This window comes from Ambystoma mexicanum, chromosome 10, assembly GCF_040938575.1.
Source record: "Ambystoma mexicanum isolate Mex_15411 chromosome 10, UKY_AmexF1_1, whole genome shotgun sequence".
NCBI classification, from domain to species: domain Eukaryota; kingdom Metazoa; phylum Chordata; class Amphibia; order Caudata; family Ambystomatidae; genus Ambystoma; species Ambystoma mexicanum.
This window is the reverse complement of record NC_090932.1, coordinates 468,352,011-468,364,480: the sequence shown is the minus strand read 5'-3', so window position 1 is coordinate 468,364,480 and position 12,470 is coordinate 468,352,011.

The window sequence follows — 12,470 nt, the reverse complement described above, 5'->3', positions numbered from 1 at the left end:
AAAAACCCAAAGAATCTACACTTGCAATTCAATTCTAGGGTTGAAATCTGGAAATATGCCATTAGAGACACTTCAAATTCAAATAAAATATGACACACCAAACATTCAGAGGGGCAGGGATTCACAAAGGGCACCACCTCAACCCTGTGTGTTCCAATCCATAGATCCCAATGACAGAAATACCCTTTACACCCCTCATCTCTCTCTCTCTCTCTCTTCCCTCACTTCTTCCCCTATTTACCTCTCCCTACCCACTCCTTTTTCCCCTCAACCTGACCTCTCCCTCCTTGCCTCTTCATCCTAACACCCTCTCTGTTCCCTCCTTCTCTTCTTCACCCCGCTCCTTCCCTTATTTACCCTCAGAGGTAAATTTCCCTAACTACTGTTTCATTGGTTTGATTCATGTCTTGTAAATTGCTTCTACTGTTCTACTGTTATACATTTCTATGTATCTTGTTGTTATAATGTGAAGCGCTTTGGATTAAAACGCTATATAATCACAATAAATACAAATACAAATACATACATTAGTCCTTGGTATTTTGGTAGCTCTCCCAAGGTGGGATTTCGATAGGATATGCCAGGGCTAAATAACACCCAGAATAAGATGGATAAAGGGCCACTATTGCAGCCATATGAAAGACAGAATGTCAGCTATGCACCTCACCAATATAGTCAGTCCCAACCACAGGCTGACCATGGTCAAAGGATGGACACCCCACGCTCGCCACCTATGGTGTCACAGAATTTCAGCAGAAACACAAATAGAAATCAGTTTCCTGAAAGGTACCAGAAAAGGCATGATCAGGGTGAATTCAACCATTACCAGCCCAGAGTCCCAAAAGGGAGGCAGTACCAAAAATGAAAGATGAATGAAAGACGCTGTTATGTGGTTGTTGGTAGTACATCATTTATTTATCAGAAACATATAAGTGCAAGGGAACAAATGACTCTTGGTAAAGACCACATACTTTAAAAATGACCGATGGATTGGCTAGGCCATTTCCCATCATGCATGGTAACTCCGTTCACGTCATTATGAGAATGCGAGGCTGGTTCCCCAGCAACTCTTTGCCATTGCGATGCTCTTTTGATCCTCGCTACATTTTTCCCATTTACAGCGAAACTTGCACATCCTGAAGGTAAGAACTTGATATGGAATGTTATGACCATTGCAACGTTAGATGCGCCTATCTAAAAAAAAACTCTCGACAGAGAAACGAGCAGCGATTCTAAAAAACAGGCTATTTCTTGTCCATTTCGCTGCATTGCAAATGTTGACTTTTATGTCTTCCTCTTTACAAATATAAACATATCCGCACTGTAGTGGCGGGTGCTGAGCAGAATCTGACGCGGCAGCCACTGGTCGGTCGGGTAGTTGAAGCAGACTTGATCCTTGGCACATGGCACGGACAATGCCATTCTCTATCTATTTAGCCATTTACTATGAATATGTCAATCATACGCGGTATGAATCACAAAATGAGTGGCTCCCATTGTAAAGGATACCATTTTCTTTTTCTTTCCCGTGGTCGCTCTCTCTATGGGATCGATCTGCTACACCTTGCATGAGAGATGGTCTCATTAGTGAAAGGGACCGCTCGATGACCTTTCATCAACAACACTTGCAAGCCGTGGAGCAGGGCATTATTGGAATTTCTTGCTCATTCCACCGGACTTGTGCAGGTACAGTTTAAATGCTTATCTCACTCTGATAAGGTAATTTTAATAAGAATGCAAATATATACATTTGGGAATGGAAGATGCCATCAGGGAGGGCCCCCCTTGAGGGAGGAACACACCAGGGGTAAACCCCATCTTGAGGATAGAGCCTAGTCACAAGAATCTGACTTTTCACAACGCTACACCTGGGTCAATATCTGTCATTTAATCCTTTTCCTAGGCCAGGTGTGGATTTCCCATCTTATCTGAAGGACAACATGACTGACTGCACTCACTCAAGCACTTGGTTCTGAAGAAGATGACCATACTAGCAGTGTCATCAAAACCGGTCGACCATGTGATGATGCAGATATCCCCAAATGGCTCAAGGGATACGATGCATAAGTATTAAACCACCAGTGCTGCTTGACTGCATGACATTATATCGGCTAATTTGTATCTGTTGAAAGTTTTCTAAGCTTTTTACGTTGAGATAGAGCGAAAAATTATAAACCAAAAGAAACGGAGTAACGATCCATGAAGGCAGTAAATGCACTATTGTCTAACACCGACTTCTTAAAGATAAATTCTCCTTTTCACATTCTATCAACACACTTCACAAAGGGTGAATAAATAATGACATTCAGCCAATAAGTAAATATTCCCATGTGAAATGTCTAGTGTGCAAATGTTTATGGGCTTTGATGCCAGCCTTTTTTAACTTTCTTCTTAATAAATTAATTGTAGTAGTAGGGACAGTTTCTCTTCCATCTATTCTGTTAGATAGTTGGTACACCACCTCTTGTCTAGGGTCAGCACTCCCAATAGGGATAGGGTGTGCTTCTGGTTAAGGATAACGTATAGTGGTACATTGATTGGTAAATGTATATGAAATTGAACGATCTAAAAGCGATTTATGTCTGTTTTTGTGTGATACTCTATTGAATATCTAACAGGAGGGTCTATACCCTCTATAGGTGTAGATATGCAGCAAGTACTTCCCTGTTGTGGCCTGTGTCTAAGGAAAGTAAGCCCTTTAATCAGTAACAATTCACATTTCCTATGTATACTAGAAGAATGAGCGTATATATATATATATATATGATGCCCCCATTACTATTGAAGAGAGGTGTAACACATTTGAAATGATTGACACAGGTGCCCAGGCAACATTCATGTCAAAGAAATGTATCCAAGGTGTAAATGATGGGAAATCCCCCGCAGGATATGCTGACATTAAGGTAGAGTGAAGACCCCATGCATAATTTCAATGAGGAAGAAATACCAGTGGAGGGTGTCACTGAAGTTGACATCAACATAAAGAGAAATAGAATTTTACAGGAAGTGGTGGTCGCACCCATTAATGTGAAACTATTCCTCATAGGAACAAATTGCCTCAGAAGGCTGTCACCTCTTATTGATGGGCTAAATGGGGTATTGTGGTCTTTGTAAAAAAAAACATCAATCCTAAAAGCTAATTAGCCAGAATAACAGTGCAAAAGTATGTCGCACCATCACTAGATCAGAAAGTGCAGTAGAGATGTATCTTCAAAATGGCTGTGTGCTTAGTGTCACTGTCATCCTCATCTGCAGGGTGAAATGCAACAAGAAAAGGAAAAGCAACCTTTAGAGATTTTTCTGGACCCGAAGAAAAATTGGCAGACATAGATAGATGAAAACACATCAGGTTTTTATGTAAAGGAGGAAAATTGCAAACCAAATGTTGCTGCAGAGTCAGATCAGGAAAATATATTTCAACACTTGCAGCGATATACAGGGAAAAAGGGCAGCCCTGGATCCCTGTGCATTTGAATAGGCACCCATAAATGATTGAGGCAGCGCTGGCCCTAGAGCAAGAAAAGATTTTCATTAATGAAAATATGTTTAATAAAATGCTTGACAGAGAGGAAATATCACATTTTAAAATAAGAAATCAAACATTTTTGGTCTGGAAGACTCTAATTGAGGCAAAGAATTCTGGGAAGGTGCATGTTGAAAATTACAATTGGCTCCACAATCATTCATCACAATGTTTGGATTGTTAGTGGAACCAAAAGTAAATTTGATTTGGGAAATGACATAATTCAAAGATGGTGTATGGTTTTAGATTTCTTGAATCAAAAGGCTTGGTTTAGGCTGGGTGGAGCGGCACCTGAATTTGAGAATGAAAGACAAGCTTATCATTGTGCTAAAATGATGCCATATGCAGTTGGGCTTCAGGTAAAGAAGGATGACATTATTCCTGCTTTCACCAGACTATTTGCAATTGCATTAAAGTACAGAAAGGGACAACAGATGAAAGGGCCCAATGCATTTGTGACCTCAATGAATCCATGCGACAGCAAAGGCATAATGTGAATACACACATTACTAGAGATTGGGGATGGCCCCATTCGAAAACTGCTGATAAGCAAGGGATGCCAGAACATTCATTTGGAAGAAAATACAGCATTGGGGATGGAAATACAGGAATCCCACTTGAATGCTGATTTAAACAACACAGTGGCCCTCATTACAACTCAGGCGTTAAGGGTTAACGCCACCGTTAACCCTTAACGCCTGATTCCCACCTTAACGCCTGCTTTTTGCAGGCGTTAAGTTCCATGGTGCTAAGGCACCTTGGTGCTAATTACGGCACCGTAATTTACGGTGCCGTAATTAGCGCCTTCCCCACTCCCATTATGCCCTACGGGGCAAAAATGGGAATGGGGAAGGGAAAATGGGAAATGGGGATTTACCGCCCCACTCACCTTGTAATGGGGCGGTAAATCCGCCATCCACCATGGTGTAAACGTAGTTTACACCATGGTGGTAAAGTTGGTGCACTTAGCACCTCAGTTGTAATGAGGGCCAGTGATTGTGAATATCCCTGAAAGCTATGTGACTTCACAGGGTGAATTGCCTAAGTCATTGGATTCAAAACCAAAGGGGATTTTCAGAATACATTCTGTTTACCCATACAAACCAAAATATGTGATATTCTGTCAGCAGGATAATTGTATCCTATTTCAAGTGGGGGAATCTGAAAGAGAAGAACAGCAAGGTGAAATGCAGCAAGTTGAAATGGAGGCTAGTATACATGAGAGTGGCAACTCTCCAAACAGACAGTGCCAGACAATTAGAGGAAAGTACAGAAGTTCCTCCTTTGGAGGACTTCCAAGGATTCTCAAAAATAGTAGAGGAGCAAATTCAAGCTGCATATGCTTGCACAAATAAAGAGGAAAAAGACCAATTAAGAAGAAAATGTTACAGAGTTCAAGGAGGTATTTGATAAACAGGCCTATGATTGTGGGCTTAACTATTTGCATGTACCCACACTACAAGAAGGTTATAGTAGGGAGCCAGTATTTGTGTGACAATATAGGTTACCCTTGGCCTGTCTGGAGTCCCTAGCAGAACTACTTAAACATTTGAAATCCAGAGACATCATCAGGCCTATCAACAGTACTTCAAATACTCCCATTGTAGGTGTGCTAAAGCCCATTGGCCAGTGGTGCTTTTGTGCAGACTTAAGAGAACTAAACAAGACGATACCTGTTTCAAGGTGGCCACTTGCATTTATTGATCAAAACCTTGCACAGGTTCAATGGTCAAAGATATTTACTACTCTGATTCTTAGAGCAGTACTGGTGTGTGCCACTAGCTGAAGATATAATACATTATTTGCCTCCTCATTTAACCAATTACAGTATGCATGGGTTTGGACTCCCTTTGGCTATATCAATAGTGGAAGTGAGTTTGGGATATTCTTAATTAAAGCACTCCCAGATGCAGCAGAGAGAGGAACTGAGTTTTATGTGGATATTGTGCTAATCAAGAATGAATACTTAAAAAGTCACTTCAATGCAATTAAACTTGTGCTCAGTCTGTTGCAATAGGCTGGGGCAAAGGTATTTTAACAGAAATCACAGTGGTGTGAAAAAGGGAAAACCTTTTAGGGCATGAAGTAACAGAGCATGGATTAAATACACAAAAGAAACGGGTGGGAGCTATTCAAAAAATCAAAGATCTTATCAACTTGAAAGGCCTGAAGAGTTTGTTATGAATGATAAGTTAGAACAGAAAATTCATTGAACATTATGCATAAATCACACAGCCTTTGACTAGATTACTGAATCAGGAAGTGCCCAGGAAATGGGGAAAGGAACACAGTGAGGCAGTGTCCAAATGAAAGGGCTGTTTGAAGGAAGCGCCATTTTTAGCTTATCGAATAAAGAATCAAGGCTTCTTCACAGAGATAGGGTTCACAGATCAATGTATGTCAGCGGTCCTGGATCAAAAACACAATGCAAATCACAAAACCATTGCATATGCCATTAAAGCACTGTCACGGGTAGAAACCAAATTTAGCAAATGTGAAAAATAACTTTTGACCACTGTCTGGGCATTACAACATTTCTGCCCGATTATTCAAGGGGAGCTCTGCTTGTTGAAAGGAGTCATCAGCCTCTTCAATTTGTACACAATAAAATATCAGATCAGGGAATTTGGCCCAGTCAAGAATCACATCATGGACATTGCAGGAATTCTCAGTGAAAGTGAGATATGGACTGAATAAAAAGAGCCCAGTTGTCAAGGGGTTGTCAGATTTACATGACTGTGCAGCTGCCAGTGCATCTAATGACTAAGGACAAGAAACTAATTAAACTGAATTTGAACAATCTCCACATAAGGCAATCAATGAGGCAACATGCAAGAATCTCCCAATTGTGTACGTGGATGGATGTGCATACCACGTTGGAGGTGATTCTGGAAAATAATTTGTGGCAGGAATAGGAAATGTGTGTGTCAAGTGTAATGGTATTCCAAGAGTAAGCATGAGATTGGGCCCCAAAAGAAGTCAAGTTGTAGAACTGGCTGCCATTTAAAAGGCAATATCCACGGCTGTAGAAAATAAATTCAAAGAAATAGTTTTAGCCACCGATTCTGATTATGCCCGAAATAGTTTTGTGGAGTATTTACCTGGGTCAAAATTGAAAGGGATGGTCACTTATTACATGAAACCACTCAAACATGGCAAAATGATCCAAGCCATAGATACAATTATTTCTGAAAATGACATGTTCATTCACTGGAGGAACATACAAGGCCATCTGAAAACACCAGGGGAAGACAAGGAAGGAAATGACAAGGCAGATCAGATACTCAGAATTGTGGCTGTGATCTAGGAGTTGTTTCCTATTGAGAACCTACTTGGTGAAATCCAGGCGGAGGCAATAACAAGCTCCAGAACTCAGAGAATAGTTGAGCAGCCGGTGCCACAATGGAGTTTTGATACCCTGGATCAGGACTTGGTCAAAGCGCAAAAAGAAGACCCCATTTTAGGCCTATTATATAACGATTTGCTAACAAAATCCTCTGACTGAGGAGGACTGAAAAAGGAAAGAAGAACTGAGGGTGTTGCTAAAGAATAAAAAAGAGAATTAGATTGGAGAATGGACTAATGATTCGGGAATCTGTGTCAGGCTAAATTCAATGGATGGTGCCATTGTCATTTCGGGAACTGATGCTTCATCATGCCTACGATGCCATAACTGCAAGCCACAGAGGTTCCCAGAAAACATTGGAAAGCCTAAAAGAATATGTTCATTAGACAAACATGTCCCGAGATGTAGAATTATATACAAGAGGGTGTTTGGTGTGTGCGCAGTTTCAACCTACTTCCCCATCACACAGGGCACCATTAATGAAAAGAGGGCTGACATTTCCATGGTCCAATTTCCAAATCAATTTTATAGGTCCTGTGCAAAGATCAGCTTGAGGAAACAGACATATGTTGATGGTCACTTGTTTAATTTCCAAGTGGCTGGAACGCAGTCCGGCACCTGATTGCAGTGACAGCAGCCACCTTGTTAGTCAATCATATGTTTTCTAGGTTTGGTTTACCCCAAAGGATAAAATCAGACCGTGGAAGATAATTCACCAGTGCAGTGCTGACAAGCATGTGCAAATCTTGGGGGTAAAATGAAAACGGCACATTTCACATCAGCCCTGGAGGTGTGAAACGTTGCAACAGATCAATCATTGATGTTTTGAGTCAGGAACCAGTTGGGATTTGCGACTCCCTCTGGTGCTAATGCCTATTAGGTCAACAACATCCAGATCCACAAACCTCAGTCCACACAAGATTCTAACAGGCAGGAAGATGGTTTTGCCACCACATTTGCTATACCAAATCAATGAACGGGTTCTGGTAATGCATCCATGATTCATGAATATGCGAATGCATTTGAGTTTGCACTGCAAATCTGGAAAAAGCAGCTGACAGTGCAAAATCATACTATCATACGAAGACATCTGTGAAGGAGTATGTAGTAGGGGATCTGGGGCCAGATTACAGAAACTTTGCGCCAATGCAAGTGCAAAGTTACCTGGTATTAGCACTAGGGCAAAGTATGTCCAATTTTTTAAAACATTTGCACACACTAGAAAACTACTGCACCTGACAAGGGCAGTTTGGCATATTAAACGCACCAGGGCAATAATTGCCCTTGTGCAAAAAAGATGCATTTCTACTGCATTTTTGCAACAGGGCAAAGTTTGCTCTAGTGCTAATACGGAATGGTATTAGCACTAGGGCAAACTTTGCTCTGATGCAAAAATGCATCAAAAATGTATCTATTTTGCACTAGGGCACTTTTTGCCCTGGTGCTTTTAATATGCCAAACTGCCCTTGTCATGGTGCAGTAGTTTTCTAGTATGTGCCACTGTTTTAAAAAATAGGGCAGACTTTGCCCTAGTGCTAATACCGGGCAACCTTGCACTTGCACTGGTGCAAAGTTTCTGTAATCTTGCCCCAGATGTTTTAATAAAATTTGGGGAACAGTAAACATAACAATGCAACATTTCTCACATCCTGGCGCAGTCCATACAAAATTGTGGACATAATCTCACCTGTGGTTTACAGAATAATGATAAAATGAGGAGATTTTGATGTGGAACAATTTTTACACATTAAACAAATCACACCATTTCACCCAGAGCACAAGGTGAAAATGCTGGAACAAGCTGAAGAAACCAATAAAGGATGAAGGGTGTATTTGTTTGCTAAAGTCAAAGCAGGGAAATGGATGTAATTTGCTTTAGCAGGATTTGCCGAAACAGGTAAGTAGTTGTGAATTAAATATTATAATTAGAGTGGGAAAAGGGGGGATAAAACAAGCAAGTATAGGTGTGTGGAAATATGAGTGCAAGGTGTTCGAATAGGAAACAAAACAAGGAGTAGACATAGGATTAGACTGTCAGGGGTTCTACGTTATTTCGCCGAATGATTTTACATCGTGGGACTTTTCATCGCCACCCTTTCATCGCCAAAAACTCCTTTTTTTAATTTTTTTTATTTATGGGGGGGCTTTGCCCCCCCAAACTGCCCCTTACTTAAATAATCATACCCCAAACCGCACCAAACACCCCCCCCATAAAAAAGTAAAAACAAAAAAAAAAAAAAGGTTTTGGCGATGAAAGGATTGGCGATGAAAAGTCCCACGATGTAAAATCATTCGACAAAATGCGTGTTTACCCTGTCAGGTATTCTGGATTGATGTTTGACTAGACTGATAGATGTTTCAAATTGAATCTATGCCAGAGAAAATGCTATGATTGTATGCTTAATGCTTAACCCACATGTGTATCTCCAGCTAGTTATAAAAAGAAATGCTATTTTTATATATGTTTATGTTTAACCCAAGTGTTTATTTCCAGGTCGTTATGAAAACATTATGAATAATTAAAATGTTATTGTTGTATGTATTGTATAGTTATGTTGCTTAAGACACATATATTTTAGGTAAACTCCAAAAAGAAAGGAAACAAATGTATTAGGTATACTTGATACTAACCGCTTATCTCACCAGTGCCCCATGATCCGTGAATTCCCAGAGTAGGCCCTGGATGAATTGGAGACCCCTGGATTTCCAGTGGAGGCCGTGGATGAACTGGAAACCCCTGGATGAACTGGAGACCACTGGAACAAAACCCCTGGACTGAAGAAGGGGGAAAAGATGAGCGACCGGCAAGCCTGATGGAAATCCCAAATGCATTGGATGAAAACTTGATTTCATAGCAAGGAAATCTGTGGCATGGACACAGACACTCTTTAGGCCTTATGATGGATCTGACACCATCAATTTAAGGGAGTTATCTTCTCACAAATATTCTGAGGCATTTTATCTTCTCTTTGTTTTTATCTGGCTATTTATTAACACATTTACATTAACTGTATGAGCGGGATATTTTCAGCAAAAACATTGGTTTCAACATGGTTAACTCTAGGTTTGAACTGTTGCTGCAGTCATTCAGTCCTAAAACATACAGCAATTGTTAATACCATGGACAAATATCACAAGATTGTAATATTTTGATTCTTCTTTTCAGCAAAAGGACTTTATATAGTTGTAATAACTTTAAGTGCAGACATTTGTCAACCTTATGGCAAGTCTTAATTTGTTATATTTTGTTGTGAGCTGTCAGCAACACAACACCCAATATTGTGGCTGCCCTATTTAAGTATTGCTTTATTGGCTAAAAGTGGTTCATTCAAGGTGCTGCAGCTCTTGCATTAGCAATGATCTCAACAGGTCACAACAATTTTGTATATTGTCTTTAATTCATATAGTTTCCATTGTTATTCTGATATTTGTTCCATTTCAGGCTCTTAAGTTCAATTTTCTGCTCTTTTTGTTACAATTCTTAGTAATCTCTGAGTGCAATACTTTTATCTTCAAGTTAAATTTATAAACCTTGTGATCTCCGAGTGCAATACTGGAACTATCAAGTTCAAATTTTGAAAACCTCTATACATGTTTCACCACGGTTTGTTCTAGCGGATCTTGAAGAGGTTATCTCTGATTCTCTAGTTCAGATTCTCATTGCTATCCAATTACATTTGCAATTTTCATTACGTCACTAAGGAAAAATAAAATGGGGGGAATTCAATTTCTTTATTTTGTAAAATATTGATTACAAATGTGGTACTGTCAGATTGGTTAAGAAAGATGACTCACACTTATATTGTACGTCTTGTGAGTCATGTAATTTTCATATGGTTGCTTCTTCTATTTTTGCCTTTTTGCTGGGGATTATCTGTTAACATTAAATGGACTTCTCATTATAGTGTCCCTTTTATACTTGTGCTTGTATTTCAGCTTAAGGGATGCATGTGCTCACATTTGTTGTTTTATTCATAAAAAAAGTTTACTTCTTTTTCCAAAAGTGATGGATTCGATGGTCCTTGCTCTGAAACGCTGATCCGCAAATGGGTTGGCATTTCAAAATGGCTTCTTTTTGTTATTTACCAAGATGAGGTCATTGCACTACTGTGCGTGATGACATCATCACTTCTTACTTTCGCGCGGCCGTTCTGACTGTAAGATCTGCTTGAAAATAATAGTATTGATGTGTGTCACACTTCATTAGTGTAACTACCTTATAAATATTAGGGACCATCTTATTGAATATATTTGATGGAATTGCATTATTATCAAACAATGACTTGATAAACAGTATGGCTAGATATAGATAACAGTTGTGATAGATGCCTGTTTTTGTATAATAGTGTATAGAGCTAAGATGTGGTTATGGTACTGAGATCTATTTGAGCCCTGTAGTGCTTTAAATGTATTGTTTATTAACACAAATCTTAAGATCTTATAGGTTGAAATTTGATAAACTCACATTTAGAAAGGTATTATAGAAGAGAATGTCCTCATTTGTCATAGAGGTATTATGTAGTGTTTTCAGGTGTCTCACTAGTGTACAATCTATATGTTATATGCATTTGGTAGTGCATGCTCACAGGAAATGGTACATTTCATTTTCCTGTTTCAGACCGGATGTGCAGATGTCCGTTATATTTATCCATTTCACTTCCTTCTGTTGCAATACAAGTCCTCTGTCTCCACCCCTGGACAGTAGGTCCACTTTTTCGAGTGCAAACATTTGTATTTCTGCTTGCGAATCATTGGTATATTCTATGTGAAAATTATTGGCCATTGGATATTTGGGGTTGTTGTTCTTGACTGCCCTTAGCTCTTCAGTTCTTCTTAGTTTAAGTGGGCATATAGTGATTCCAATGTAGAATTTATCGCAAGTGCACTGTATCCCATAAATAACAAATTTTGTATTGCAATTCATAAACTGTGTCATTTTCTTTGTTTTTCCATTTGGTCTTTTCCATTCATGATTAGAGGGCAGATATAGCAAATTCCATATTTTTGGTTGCCCACAATTTGTTTAAAATTCCACAGTGTTCTTAGATCCTTTGGTAGTTTCATTGGTTTCAGGAAGCTTGGCCTTATTTGGTTTTTAATCGTTGGTGACTTACGAAATGTCAATGTCGGTTCCTCATCTAAATATTTGTCAGTATCTTGGTCCAATTTGAGGATATTCCAATGTTTACTAAGGATTTTGTTGCAATGAATCTTAGCTTTTTTCCAGTTTTTCTTTTTTGTACTGGTCGTTCATTGCTGAGTACGTCTGTTCTCTCCTTTATATTAACTCTGGTCATTGCTCTCTTCAAATCTTGATTACCGTATCCTCTGTGTGTGAATTGTTCCACTGTTTTGTCTGTATGTTTCAAATATTCTGTAGTGTTGCCCCAGTTTCTTTTTATTCTTAACATCTCTCCATATGGAATATTTTTGATGATGTGTCCAGAGTGATTGCTATTTGCATGCAAGATGTTGTTTTCTGACGTTGGTTTGGTATATAAAGTGGTTTTGATAATATTACTCTCTGCATACAGTTCAGTGTCAAGGACATTGATTGTTTGGGTGTCTTCATTCATTGTCAGTTGGATTTTGTAGTCATTT